General features: G+C 40.6%; 1 protein-coding gene across 5 annotated transcripts in view; it reads right to left on the bottom strand.

Annotated features, from left to right (window-relative positions):
* Window positions 1–15627, bottom strand: part of LOC103137653 (signal-induced proliferation-associated 1-like protein 2) — a 120767-nt gene that overhangs the window by 92061 nt on the left and 13079 nt on the right. For 4 of the 5 annotated variants that reach the window (XR_001662035.1, XR_001662038.1, XM_016671181.1 and 1 more), the window contains exon 2: window positions 4158–4305. The exons of the other annotated variant lie outside the window; for it this stretch is intronic. The gene's annotated coding sequence lies outside the window, so the exon portion shown is untranslated. The remainder of the gene's footprint in view (window positions 1–4157; window positions 4306–15627) is intronic. 5 annotated transcript variants of the gene reach the window in all.

Genomic DNA, 15627 nt, shown 5'->3' with positions numbered 1-15627 from the left:
ATTTAAAGAAACGGATATCTACCACCGAACGGAAAACATGGAACAATGGTGGCTGGCTTTCCAAAGTTACTGCAAAACCTCATTGATGTCTCATTTATGAGGTCACAAAATTACCTAGAAACAACATTTAAACCACTGTAGGCCTCAGCTGAAGTCTGTTTTTCTGATACAATAATAAGAAAGAGGCTGTGTGAAAACTGAGATTCCCAAAGCAAACATCACTGCAGACCAGCAAGAACACAAAGACCCATCTGACATTTACAATGTTGAGGAATTTTGGGACTGATGAGGCAAATGTGCTCATCTGGTTTTAATCTTAAGACGGATTTTCAGAAGAAGACCTCGTTTTAATAGTCAAACATGATGGTAGTGTGATGGTGGGTGGCTGCTATATTTCTCCAGTTTGACTTTTTGTAATTTATGGAACCGTCTGTAGGAGAAAATCCAAACGTTTGGAGGTCTGTGTCCCTAAGCCACCCATCGATTCATGCACCGGACACTTGCATAAGCATTAGTTCAGCAATCTGGTGTGAAAACCCTCAAGCTGCAATTGTTATCTGGAGGTCTTCTAATTAAAAAAAAAAGAAATCTATAAACAGCTTTGTTAGCACTGGACACTGCTCTCAGCCATTTTGAAACTATGAAACAATTAGAACTAGGTGCACAAATAAAAGGGTCGGGTGTTTCTTTAAAGGGAGTTTTCTGTAAATTCAACTTTTTCTTTTTTAGCTTTATATTGTGTCATAATGTTATTTTCTATTCCCTCCCATCTGTTGATCTCATCTTACAAACTATTTCTATTCCTTTTAACTCATTTGTACATCGTTGCATGTCAGGAGTTGTTTTGGGTTATGAAATATAACCCAGTTTTTAGTATTTTAAAGGCATTAAGCGATTTTTAGCTCAAAATTAAAACGTGCCAAATAAATTGGTTTCCGTGTTGTTAAGTTCAAGTGTCAGATAGTGGTTTAGGATGACCTTTATGTGCAGAGATCAAACATAATTACTACCAAGTGGGAACTGAACTCCAGTCAAATAACGACATGAATAACCTGTGAATCTGGGCGAGGCCTTAAAAATGTTGGTCCACAAAACAAAGAGCTGCTCTTGTTGAGCTACATTGAAGCTCATTTCATGCGGTACAGGCGTTTTAATGCTGGCGGTGCACATGAACAGAGCTCCTCTGGGTTGAACTGAGACTGGGAGTCTCTTCCTGGTTGCACTGCCAACTGGCTGTGAGCCCAGCGCCTGCCAGACAGCACACTGCCATTGTCCTTTAGATGTTTCTGGGTGATCTGAGAATTAAAATAGACGGGACAACTGATCCCCTTTTCATTTTTTACATACTGACAAAGAACAAGAACTGTGATTAATGTTAGGTGCACAAAGCAGCTAATTGGCAGATTAAAGTGGTGTTGAAATCCTGCCGTGGACTTGAATAGTCACAAAGGGTGTCTATTCTGATAGAATATTATTGAAAAGTGACTGGGAGGGCTACATGGTTATGTAAACCTGACTCGCCTGAAGCTCAAAACGCATTAGAAAAAGCTCTCATATCTTGCTAAAAAGTTACTTTTAAGTTAGTTTTGCCTTATTTCAATCATAATACGATATTTGCTCTAGAAACTAAACAAAGATACTTGGTAAAACTTGGTGTGTTTGCAGTCATGACCATTATAGTCTGCTGACATCAATATTTTAGTCAACATTATGATTTCTTCTTAATTTTATTTCACTTTTCTAACAGAGGTTACAAAATAAACAGCAGATAGAGTGACTCCCTCTCATCTGCTAAAGTTGAGTTGGAGAGCCTGTTTTCCTCAGAATAGTTTATTCATTGTGCTACATCTATTTAACTTCTGCTGTTTAAATCAAATTTAGCTGAGTAATCAATGCTACCATTAGTCAAAATCCACCATTAGGTTCATTTATTTGAAACAAACAAGCTATAAACCACAATAAAGCAAATGTAATTTATTGTTTATTAGATGGTGGTGTTTTTTAAAAAACATTAAATGTACACAACCACAAAATTTAGTTGTGGCTTTTAAGTGAACATTCATATTGTGCTGAGTAATATATTGCTTTACTGTGGTTTCAAAGCAGTGTTAGCATGATGGGTGGAGCTCCTTTAAACATCTTGTTGTTCTTTTGTTTCCTTCTCACACCCAGCAAACATTTCAACCATTTGTCCTTCCTAAAAGTGATTAAGTGTAAGTGAAACTGTTATTCTATGCTCTGAATAGCTACAAAATACAATAATCACTAACATTTTGCTGTTGTAGGACTCTCAGTAAACATATTTTAAACTGTAGAAACAGTGCAGCAGACAATAAAATAAAAAACCTAATTTTTAAGTTGAATAGAAATCATGCTAAAATATGAAATTTTAAGCTAAAGCATTCAGAAATTGTTTTTCCTTTGAAGAAGCCTTTGTCTCATTATATGTAACATTATAAGCGTTATTATTCGTAAACAATAAGTGGGCCATTTTAATAATTTTTTACCATATGTGTGATAATACTTTATTTTACACTTTAAAGGTGCAGTATATTACTTTGGAAAAAATAAAATAAAATTGTTTCACATATTTTTAAAACCTCGTTGTTTAATGTGCTAACGGCGGAGAAACAACTTACCATTAAAGAAAAACCATTCACATACCGTCATTTACGGCTACGCTAACTAGCCTGAGCTTTCAACAACAGGCTGTGCTAGCTGCAGCATAGCAGAAAGCATGAGGGGAAAAAATGAGCAGCGCCACAAAGATGGTGACTGACAGCGCTGAGACCAGCCTTCCAACTCTGATTGGTTGTTTCTAGAGAAAAAACAGGGGAGCTTGATTTTTTTCAAATTATCTGTCTCTTTCTAAGCTGCCACGACAAAGTGAGAGTTTCAACAAAAATGGAAGAGAATATTTTTTTAATAAAAGTTATACTGCACCTTTAAAGAAAAAAAAGTGCAAAGATTTCTTATAAAAAATAACCTGAAATACAATTAGGAGGGAGGGAAATTAATCATTTAGATTAACAGATTCATTGACAAAAATAAAAGTGGCTTTAAGGTTATGCATCAAGTCAAACCCTAGAAGTTTTAAAGGTCTCCTGAATGTTCCCAACAGAAGGAGGCCACGTTTGGTCCTGCCTGCTCCAGCAGAGTCCCACAAACAGAGAGCGCTGTGCAGTGGCCCTTCTCCAAAAGGGACCATCTGTCTCTCCCTGAAATGGGCCCAGCCACAGCGGACCTCCCTGCGACGGTGGGGCAGATCAGGACGTGCCGGGTTGATGTGGCCCAGCAGGTCCCCAGAATAAAACAGCACCTCTTTCCATCAGCGCACATCCCTCCCTCTGTCACTTCCCACAGCTTCCTGCTGCTTTGCGGGCTACTTCCAAACCGCCGGCTGCCTGCTGGCGGATCACGCTTTCTCAGGGAAACGGGAGAGAAATGTGGTGAGAAGAGCTCTCTTGTCCCGCAAAGGGGAAGCTGCTAAGAGACTTGTGAGGTGTTCAGATCGAACACTCTGGGAAGCTCCGTGTTTCTGCACGTCAGCTGAGGTCAGTCAGAGTCCACGCCGCTACATTATCAGTGAGAAACAGTGCACCAAAAGAGGGAAGTCGGGAAGCTGTGTGACACTGCTAAAAGTTGAGAATAAACACACTGACGCAAACACATTCACACAAACATCATCTGGGGAGCAGCATTAATACTTTCTGACCTCAGCATGCACTAGTGTCACCGGACCATCTCTCACTTCTCCTTTCCCTCTTAAAGTTTGTTTTCCACGCTCAGTGTGATGTTGCTGACAGAAGTCTGGCATTTGTGAGATAATTTAGACTTCTGGGCAGCAGCTGCAAGCCCTGCTGCTGACACAGAAGAAGCTTTACTCAACCAGCGGATGCAAAGAAATGATAACTACAGGGAAGGGCGGACCAGACGCAGATGAATCACCGGTTTATTCACCTCACAAGATCTACGTCCAACAGAGATATGCTCATAAATTACTCAACTGATACATTTCCCAGTGAAGATATTACTAAAATATGACTAAAACAAAACTCCTCTATCTTTTTATAAACCTTATTTAGCACAAGCATGTAACAAACAAGACATTAATATGCAAACAAAGTGCATTTCAAATCAAGAGCAAACATGCTTACCTCATCTGGGGAGCCTTGGTTCTATCAAAGCCATAAAATCTCAAAGCAAAGGGCAAAATGTCCTGTGAGACACCGTGGTAATGAAGCTACTGCAGAGATGCTGTTCAAGTGCATTAAATCCATCAGCCACTTGTTGAGCACGAGCCTCCTGAAAACACAAAGGGAACAGGATTCAAAGTGCTGGACAGCAAAAATCTGCTTTTGCAGGTCCTTTAAGGAACTGCTTGTTTGCAAGCAGATGAAGAAAACTAAAGAGAGTGCAAAATATAGGTGTGATGATCAGGGAGTAAGTTTTGTGAAATGCATACAGCTGCCTCTAATGCACAGCTCCCTTCCCCCTGTGACAAACCTACCACCAACAGCTGAATAAGCCTGCATCATTTGCATTTGTAAGGGAAAGTAGGTGGCTGTGCAGGAGGGGAAGGAGGGAATGCTGAGTGTTGGTGTTTGGGGGGAAGGAGGGCAGACCGTGACATTCAAAGCTTGAAGGTTGTGACAGGAGGGACAAGAAAAAAAATGGAGGGAAGCAATAGGCATTGTTTCCAGGAAAAGATCCCCTAGGTCAAGCTTGTGACCTTCCATGTTACATGCAATGACTGACATTTGAAGCTGCAGAAGGAAGAGGAATCTACTGATAGACTGCATGCATGTGTGACAAACAGAGCTAGAAACCCACTTTCCAACTTAAACACACCGAGACGAAGAAAGACTTGGCTGCAGAGAGCAATACCCTTGCTTTAAAACTGATAATCCCTGCATTCACACTCCATATCTTTTACCTTCAGCATAAACAGCAGGAAGGTTTAGGAGATGTATCTAGTGATGTATCAAGGAAAAAAACATCAAGGTGCAAACTATGAAGTTTCAGAGATGAAATAACTCAAATTAAATACAATGAGTCTCAGGCTTGATTATTGTCTGAATAATAACACAATTCAATTGACTGATTAAATTCACCTCTTCCCCATTTCAACCCACCATTTTGTTCCTTCCTACTTTTTTTATTATTGAAGTATTGTAAGTATTGTAGCTCTTTATGATGATAAATGGTGATTAAAAAGAAAGCTGAAATACTATATGGCTGCATATGATCAAAAACATGATACATTGCACTGTCTTTAACTTGGACAATACCAATTTTCTTGTCTGAAAAGTTGATTAATTTAGCGAGAAAGTCGTTTAGTTACCAACTATTGTTGGTGACTATTGTTAACCGCGCTCATGCAAATTTGGCCTGGTGGGAGGATCTGTCTGTCAGTCTCGCTCCCAGCAGAGCAAAAAGAGGACAGTGGCTTATTTTCAGATCTTTCCAGAAGTAGATAAGATCGCCGGATAAGATCTGCTTCTCATGTAAATATCGGTCAATCTCGGATCTCCCAAAATTAAGGAAATGAAGGAAATCAGGGCTGATTTATCGGTGCACCTCTACAAATAACTCCTGCTCTTGACAACAGATTCTGACAAGAATAAAAAGACAGACTTCAAATTTGTAATTATTCAAGTGGATTTGACCAAAAGTGGGGAAAAGAAATGGCAAAAGGACATAATGAACATTAACAGATTGCATGATGCACTGTTTGCAGCAGCATGTGTCTTTGCAAGGCTAATCTTAATGAAAATTCTGAATTGGACTTTTATAGTACTTGTAAAATCTAAAAATCAGATTCATGCACATTAAGAATTGAATCACAACACTTTAAAAAAAATCAATTTAGTTCTTTAAGTGCTCCTCCCTAAAAATTGACAACACAGTTTATTCCTCTGATGCATTTTTTAAAGTAGAAATGCAAACATAAAATATGCCACATGAATCAGCTCCTGTGTTTCTAAATTCCAGCGCTTTAGAATGACAGCCAACTATGGAATAAAATTAGCGCCGCAGCTCTGAAAGGACGGCCTTTTTGGTGCCATGATTAACATAATTACTACCAGCAATCCATCAAGTGAGAGCTGAGCTCAAGCCACAGCACTGATAGCCCAAGTCAAATAATCAAACGACAGAGCAGGGCTTTGTCTGAAAATGCAGAATCTGGGTCTGATTAAACATACCAGGCTGATAACAGAACCGCTGAATAAGATATTGCCTCATATGTTAGAGATGCACAAAGAAATCTGCTGGTGACCAACTTGGTTTCTGCTTGGCTGGACCTTACCAGCCAACACCCCCGTCAGAAGCTCAACAATCCAATTTGTTTCTAATCAATAAACGCATCATATCTACATGCTAACAGGTTATGCGAATAGCAATACATTTTGGTGTGAAACCTGTCGTCAGATGGTTGAAACTGAAGAACAAAAGGTGTAAGACACTAATTAAATAGAAACTATTTTCTGCAAATGAATGTCTGCTCATTCAGGCTGCTGCAACAGAGAGGTGGACTTTGACAGGTGCAAGCAATTTCGTATATGCAAAGTAACTAAGAGGGGAACTGACCAGGAGCAGACTTAAAGGCTTAACACATTACAGAAAAGTTGCTCTGTTTTACGTTTTTGAGCTTCTAACCTTCTCCCGTGTTGTGAAAAATGCTGGATTTTGGAATATAGCTGTCCCTTTGGAAATCTCAGGAATTTACAGACTGCAGTTAATAGTTTGTGATGCTAACAAGGCTAACAATGCTAATAATAATATTATAACAGCTTTAAAAATCCACTCCTTAATCATTTTGACTTTGCTTATATGTGCAAAAAATGTTTGTAAATCCCGGTTAAAGCAACTCTTCTCAGAGAAGTCACCTCTGCTCCTAACATACATATAGAGGGAAATAAAAATATATAGAATTTTGCTAATTATAGAGCTAAAATTTGTGTCAAAGACTTTCAGAAGCTGAAGTTTGTAAATGTCTGGTTGGCACATCTCCAAGCACATCCTCTTATTAAAAAAACCACAGCAGACAGCTTTTAGCACAAAGTGTCAGTCAACAGTTTGACAGTTCTGACTGTGTTGATTTATGATCCAAATCTGTGACATGTAGGCACGCAGGAAACTTGTTAGGCTTGTTTGAACAAGTTGCAGCTAACTACAAACGAGTCAAAAAAACACCCTGCTTGAATGTTTTGCTCAACTTCCCCGTCAGTCCTCCTTAAATGCTATATTAATAGCTTTTCTGTGCATTGCTTAATGACTTGATTATATATTTCCTCTCTTGCTTAATTGAGTTTGAGGCAGCGTAATTAGAAAAACATAAAAACAGTGTCATTCTAGCCACTTCCTGATGACTGCTTTGCTCTGTCTGTTTCAGGTCGGAGGCAGGAAGGTGTTAATAGCAGGAAATGACAGACTTTAATCAAGCTCAGTGAATAGCAGCAAGCACAGCTCTTTGCGGCACAGTCGGCTTTGATCCAGCCTCTGCAGGCAGGTTCTCGGCTTTGATTTGAGTTGCAGGGAAGGAAAGGGTTTTATTTGAAGAGTGGGAAGCCCCAGGAGGTAACACTTAAGAGTTCTCTGTCGCTGCATCCCTGCAAACAGACGGACTATTCATCAGCCTACACATATGTGCAGCGAAGGCCTGTGGAGAAGAGCTCGTTTGCACACGGACGACCAGTTTTGCTGGGTAATTTACATACCGAAGGTAGTCATTACACAAACGGATCCACATGCAAAGCAACACACGTTTGCAAGAAAAACATATCTTAATTCTGGTAACTGGAGAAACAGATTTTATCGATCTAAATAAACAGAATCGCTGCCAGGGATTCATCTAATCATAATTAAACCTCTCTGGGAATAAAAGAAAGGAATATTTTGATACTGAAGTAGAAATTCGACAAGAAGAAACTTCAGCTAAGTTCATTAATTGAGATTATTTGCTGTTGACATTTGGAAACAAGAAAGAAGATCTCAGTTGAGATAGAATATTTGGACAAAAAAATGATAAATAATGGTGAGATTTACAAAGAAACTTGTGGATTGTAATTAATGAGAAACTAAAAAATCTGATATAGCTTCCCCATTTGCAAGCCTACAAACTAACAGGTTGAAGTCCAAATTGTAAAAGAAAAGCAAAGTTTGGACAAAAGCCGCAAAACTCTGATTAGTGGCTCTGTACAGTGTGTCACTCTGCAGTCTCTCTGTTAATCAAACAACCCTCAGGCTGACTGTCACTCTGCACCCACTCCGAAAAGACAAGTAAACCCAGTGTGGCAGTGTGGAAACTATTGAACCTTCCTGCATGATTACAGCAACCAGTTAAAACAGCATAATGTGGGAAGCAACAAAGGCATGGCGCCTGATTGCTTCCACCAGGGGAACATGTAATAATGCAGAAAGGACACAGGGCACCGGCATCGCCTCGGATTGTGCTCTTTTTTCTGGAGGGTGTGACGATAGGCAGGCCTGTGATACATTTGCTGTCTGATATTTTTAGTCCTGCTGATAACAGCGTGCTTTGGTAGTACAAGTTATGCTGAGTGGAACAGGAGCAGGCATTAAGGGAAATGGCCTTCCCCTCCTGCAGAGAGGAAAACAGGAATAACAGCTGGGTGACAGCAGGAGTCTCCGAACATCTCCCCTCCTCTCAGTTTGCCCTGAATCTGTTGTCTAAATCTGTCAGAGAGCCGGATAGCTACGCTGCCTCTTCTATCCATCACTTCCACTTCATCTTTCCGACAGAGGAGGAGAGTAAACGAGAAGGGGTTAATGGGCACATGAGTTGGGGGGGCTGGAGGAGGAGAGTAAACAGCGGCTTCATTCGCATCTCTCTCTGTTGTTGCTAGGCAACTTTTTTCTGCATATGACAGCCCTGAGTGACAGCAGACCTCCCTTCTGAACAAAGATGGAAAGTTGAGGGAGGGAGGGAGAGCAGATATGTGCGGTGATCGGGCGAATTCAGAGAGATGCACATTGTTGCTCCTGGCAGTTCAAGGCAATCTAAGCATAATAAAGGAATGGGAAACGGACAAAATCAGCAGCCATGAAGATAAGATGTATATCAGAGAGATTTTAGCTCCCAAAGAAAAAGATAAATCAGACACACAAGCTTACATTTTGTTCGCTTCGAAATCACTTGATACTTTTGCCCTTTGGGCCTCTAAATGATTCACATGAAAGGAAGTGGTGAATATTCCTGGTTGACCTAGTCATAAGGCACCGACATAGCACCCAGTTAGAATAAATACTGCATTATTTCATTGCATCACAAGTCTGGAAGATAAAAAAAAACCACAGCAACTTATATTCTAAGAAGAGAACCAAGACACGTTTCAACTCCTTTTGGGGACGTCCACGGAAAAGAAAATATAAATCCTCCAAAGGATCCTCACTTGGCTTCTGGGTCCAAAAAATTATAACAGGAGGTGCAGAAACATCCTGATCGGATGGTTAAAATGCCACAGCTGACTTTATTCGATGTGGAGAAGAAGCAGCTGGACACAAAGCTCTCCTTGGTGATGGAGCTCCTTTCACCATCTTTGGAAGTGAGCCCAGCTGTATGAAGTTCATTCCATCAGATTATATCAGAGACCTTCTTCTTTCCATAATGATCCACATTTCATGACAGAACCCAAGACCTTGGCTTTTTGCTCAACTCTTCCTTCCACACAACAGACCAGAGCTTTGCTCGTTCTAATCCAGACAAGTCAGGCTGTCAATAGAGCTGATACTCCATCCCACCATGACACGTGAACAAGACAAGAAACCTTAGCTGTTTCACATGAGGAAGAGATTGATCTCAGAAAAAGAAAACCTTCTTCTGCTTAACCATTTTAGACTAAAGTTTCAAATCGCCGCCTGGATATTTTTGCTTATGTTAACTGTATGCAATTCTTTAAATGTGCTGTGAGTAAATATATTTGCCCATTTATCCATAACAACTTTAATTTTCAATATCTAGCAAGTTATTCTCGCAATTTACTGTCTATTAAAAGAGTGCTTCATTAGATTAATTTCACTTCCTGCTACAGCAGGGGTGAAATTACCGTAATAACCCGATATTGGCTGGAAAGTGAAACCTCTCCCCTTTCAGAAACAGTTTAAATTTTTCAAATAGCATAAAGTATCCCGGAATTACGGTACTGCAAATTTGGCAGGATCATCGCCGATCCGTTCGGTCTGGAAGCGTTAAGGACCATGGTCTGAAACATACTCTGACCCAGTGCGTTATGATGGTAACAGCTTGAAAAAGCTGACATAACCACAACTTCTGCATAAAGAAACAACAAAACCCAAAGATTCCCAAACCAGACATGCTTCTTTCCACGACTACACCTTAAGAGGCCATTCACTGACATCACAAGCAGAGTTGGGGACAACGTCCAACCCACAATGTGACCAGGCAAGGATACGGGAATTCAAATATAGATTGTACAGGGACCAGATAGCCCTTACAAAACAATCCAAACTCCTGCATCAAAATCCACAAAAAGGCTTGGAGAACCCAGCTGTAAGCTTGTCCTGATTCATAAACCAAAAGTGGACCAAGCATTAAAGCCACACTGCTCCTCTTGAAGCTGAGGTTTGACAACCATTCAGAACTGGGTTTTCAGTATTAGAGGCATATTCTTGGCAATTTTTAAAAAAAAAGTTTTTTACCATTTTGCTAAAGTTTTTCTGAGTAAAATTTCCAAGACAATTCTCAACAATTTCTATCCACAAACTCAACTAAAAAGGCTATCATGACCAAGTTCTTGTGTCATCGATGCATCAATTGCATTATTTTTTGGGAAATTGCAGGCACTATAAATAGAATATGATTAATTACAGACCTGAGCGTTATGGGAAGATTAGGAGTGTGCTGGAAGCCATTTATTTCAAAGACTCTCTACTTAAGTTTGCAGAGGAAGCATCAACAGGAAAGTTGACCCTGGTAACTATATGGTTAATAAGCAAATGGGCACAGTTGCAAGCATTTTCTGTGGACAGAATAGAGCGGCAGATGTGTGCACCACAGTTGGCAAGAGAAATTGAAGCAAAACAAGCAATTTAACTAGATTTAAATCTCTTCATGCATTGACCCTGTTGGCACGCCGCTGGTATTTGCTACAAATACAAGATTAAAACATGTAAGATAAGCCAAAAATAAAAACAAAAAAATACAACAACAGGAAGATTATTTTTTTGAGGGGTATCCAGGGCCATCTGGAATCTCTGTTCCAGAAGAGCAGAGTTGTTCTGTAATTAATAAACTTCTTCAAAGGGACGGTTTATTAAGTGAGAGCTGGTCTCTCTCTCCACAGGCAGCATATCAAGACCCTAGAAAAGAAGGGTCTGATGGCATTCCTGAGAACTAGGCGGCTGTGGTTAGCAAAGCAGCTGGCATCTGTTTTACGGAGTCACTTTCAAAGCTTTTTCCCTAAAAGTGGCATCAGAAACATCTGTTTCTAGGCCAGCCACCCACATGCGAGATAGCCACATGCTTGCAGGAAGGCCCGCAGATGCAGGCAACAACAGTCATGCAAATGTACATGTAAAAAGCCCAGACAGCCACAAAGTGACAGTTAAGTCAACATTACACCAAGAGTCACACGGGGGAGGCAGGAGGGAAAAAGCTAACATAAATACATAAAGGACGCTGTAGAAAAAGGTAAAAACAGCGGAAAAGTCTAAATGAGAAGCAAAAGTTTTCGTGCCTCTTCACAATTTGTCAAGACAAAACAAACCATCGCTGTTTATTGGGAGTTTATTAGATAAACCTTCACACAAGGAAGGCTTTCATGGCTTTCATTTTTCTAAACAAGTGTGGTGTGCATTTCTCTACACATTTTAGAACAACCATTCATTGCAGTTTCAGCTGCAAGTTGTGTGAGGTACGTTTCCCATTCTTCTAAGACAAACTTATTCCAAGTGGATGGAGAGAGTCTGAACATTCATTTTCAACTCTTGTCTTGACTTTTACTGGGCCATCCTACCAAATGAAAATGCTTTGACCCACTGTAAATCAAAGCATGACTGCACAGTGGCGCAGTTGGTAGCACTGTTTGCCTTGCAGCAAGAAGGCCCTGGGTTTGATTCCCAGCCCGGGGTCTTTCTGCGTGGAGTTTGCATGTGTGGTTTCTCTCTGGGTACTCTGGCTTCCTCCCACAGTCCAAAAACATGACTGTTAGGTTAATTGGTCTCGCCAAATTTTCCATAGGTTTTTGTGCATGGTTGTTTGTCCTGTCTGTCTGGTGACTGCTCACCCAAAACGTTTGCTGGAGATAGGCACCAGCACCCCTCCTGACCCCAATAGGGACAAGTGTGTACAGAAAATGGATTCAAGGATCTGACATATCCGCTCGTTGTCCTGTTGGATCATAAACTTACATCAAGGCTGCAAAGCTTCTAGCAGGTTATTTTTCCAGGATTGCTCTCCTTACTTGCAGCGTTAGTTTAAGTGGATGCAAATCTCTTGTTTGGTTTTCAGTTGTGCCATACTCTTGCCATTACATTCAAATTAGTTGTTATAACATAAATACATTTGCAAGTAGTGATTGTAAGAGTGCATTTCCTTGCGTTGTTGAGGAAGGTGCAGAAGAATAAATTTAAACTCCATTCTGTTCAGAGTAGTCCTGTTAGTGGAGGTAATGTCCAATAAGTAGGAGCAGCGCAGCTATATTGAGGCTGCTGTGCACAGGGTGTATTAGATGCACTCTGGCTCGGAGCATTGTAAAACACTGAGCATCATTAAGGGGAGTGTGCTTGAGCACTGTCCACAGCCCCGCAGAGGGGACATGTAGTGCACAGAGTGCAGAGAGGAAGGCACTGGCAAATGGAGTTATTTTCCATTCCCTCAGCCCATTTATGGAAACATTTTGTGAGTAAGTTTCGGTTCTCACGGAGCAGGAAAAGATCCAGGGAACGCTAGAGTAAAAGTGAGATAAATAAAGATGTGGAGTGAAAGACAGAAAGGAGAAGGGATTGTAGAAATGCTGCTTTTAGCTTTTTCTCCTTTGGAAAAGACCGTGCTCTGTGTGTGTCCTTCTTTGTGCGGCTCTCCCCTCTGGCAAAGGCCACAAAAGCTTCCATTTATCTCTCCTGAGCATCTAGCCTTATTGAGGAAAGACCCTGAAAGGCGGCAGCATCACATGCGCCTGGGTGACATGGCTTTTCCCTTGTTAACACTTCAGTCTTGCACCCATGGTGCATCTGACTGAACCTCCACCAGAGTGAGGGATTACTCCCCCAGACAAGCTTGGAAAAAAGGAGAAGCAGTACATCTGTTCTATATATTTGCATTTCTTTGGTCAGGATCACAATGCACCACTTGACTCGAAGGAAAGAGAGCATTTTCAGTCAGGCATGAAAAACCCACCCCATCAATGAGGTCTTTTTTACACCCTTGGGTTTCTTCAGGATGCCACAAAGAGCAGCTTGCACAAAACACAATCTGTCAACTCGCAGGCAGACGGGGACACTTTTTCCCTACAATTCTCACTCATCAGTTTCTATTTACTCTGTGTTATCGGCAGTAGAAAGGACCAAGTGCAACTTTAGGCCATTGCAATGTGTGCTATTCAGCAAACTGCTTCTCTAATTGCAGAGGGAGAGGAATTTCTTACATCTCTAGCATTGAGGCACAACAGCTGCAGCTGGCATGGCATGTGGTGGGTGTGTTCAGGGGAGGCGGGCAGCTAAACGGGTGTGAAACACCAACCTCCTGCTGAGAACCACAGAGGCACGCACACCTTTGCAAAATCATGCTTTTGTGCTTTTCCTTGTATAATTTCATTGTGGTAATAACATACCAGAGCATCAGTGGGAGTCTTGAGCTCTAAAGTTTGACTCCCACTTTGCTGTCACTTGTCAGCACATCCTTGATCTCTCTAATTTAGAGTGCAGACAGCTGCCAAAAGAGAAGAAGAAACATACTCCAACACATGCACACACAAATTTCATTCAGCTAATTAATGGGTCATCATCACAGATGTATTCGAAAGACGAAATGCTGTCAGACTACAAAGACAGTGCATATAGGAGCAACACATATTCATATTGTAGCATTTGCTCTTTTTCTGCTATACCGTTCCCCTTTCCTGAATGCTAAATGGAAGAAAATGTCCAGGGAGACAGGCAAAGACGAATCAATTTCTCCCTCCAGGAGCCCAGTGCACTGATCCGCCATGACGTGTAGGGCTCCTCTGACCTTTAAAACCCATCAGGACCACTGATCTGATGAGGTGCTCTTTTGAAAAAGAGAAGGGTGGACAAATGGATTGTGGCTGAACAGCAAAACGTCTCACTCTAACAACTGTACAGTACGGTTCCAATTCAAGACGCTGATGCTTTTCCTTCGCTGGTGAAAGCACTTGCAAGCCTTTGGTCATTAATATTTACGTGATCCAAAATGGCACACAAAGCGGAGCAGTTAGCTTCTTTAATACACTGCGGCCCCAATTGAGCATAGATCAGGCGCAAGATAAGAAATGGGCGCAAGAAGGTGTCCGTCTTTTATCACAGCGTAAACCAGGATTTACAGCAGCGTCCCAGATAGGCACAGATTTCCTTATTACTCACTTCCTTATGTCTGGACTGCAACTTGCTCTGAAGAATGTCACAAAGATGGAAACTTTTGGTGAAAGTATGGCCAGTACCTGGCAGCTGTTTAACCTGCACCAACCTCACACCCACTGAAAATCATATTAGTACCAGATATGACCTTGTTTTGTCTGCTTTGATTCTCCACAGAAGAGGTTCAACAAGGTTTCTGAAACATTGCTCAGGGTTTTTGGTCCATATTTACATTACAGAATTTAACAGATAATGATGCAAGTCCCCAACCCAACTCATCCAAGATGCTCAACTGGATTGAGATCTGTTGACTGTGTAGGTCAGTAGATCTCATCTTGTCGAGACTTGGTCACCAACAATACATAAGTAGGTTGTGAAGGTTACATGTTACAAAATAAATATAGAAGACAACAGAAATAAGTAAAATAAATTATGAAGTCTCAAAACAAAATTATCTTTCTAAAAAGGGATAGCTGAGAACAAAACACCAAACTGAAGACTTTTATCAGTCAGGTTTTGGTAAAAAGAGAGAAAAAAGAGAAAAACAATAAATTAAGCAAATGAAAATTACTGAGTTTCTTTTAATTTAACATGTGATTAATTGATTTATTGTTGATTGTGAGAGGTCAACAGTTAATAAAGCTACTGTCGCTTTTCTTTAATCCCAAACAAGACATTTTCCTTTGATACCAGGATTCAACAAGTCATTTCTGTCCACATAACAACCACTCACTTGACATTTTTGCAGACATCATAGATCATAACTAAAATACTCAAATCACCCAATGTTTAAGTTCCTAAATGCATCAAGTTGCTGCTGTTTGAATGGACAGAGAGAGTTACTAAACATGTCTGGTGAGTGTACGTGAAAAAAATAATGCTTTCTTTTTTGTTTACTTCATATCCAATTTATAAAGCGCTTTAAAACCAGCCACAGCTGAAACAAAGGGCTGAACATCAGAGATAAGATAAAAGAAAACATGAAAATAAAGTGGCACAACTAAGATGAATGATTCATTAGAAGCTCCTCTATCAATATGTCCGTATCAA

Source organism: Poecilia formosa, unplaced genomic scaffold (assembly GCF_000485575.1).
Source record: "Poecilia formosa unplaced genomic scaffold, Poecilia_formosa-5.1.2 Scaffold42, whole genome shotgun sequence".
NCBI classification, from domain to species: Eukaryota; Metazoa; Chordata; class Actinopteri; order Cyprinodontiformes; family Poeciliidae; genus Poecilia; species Poecilia formosa.
This window is presented reverse-complemented; position numbering and strand designations above follow the sequence as displayed.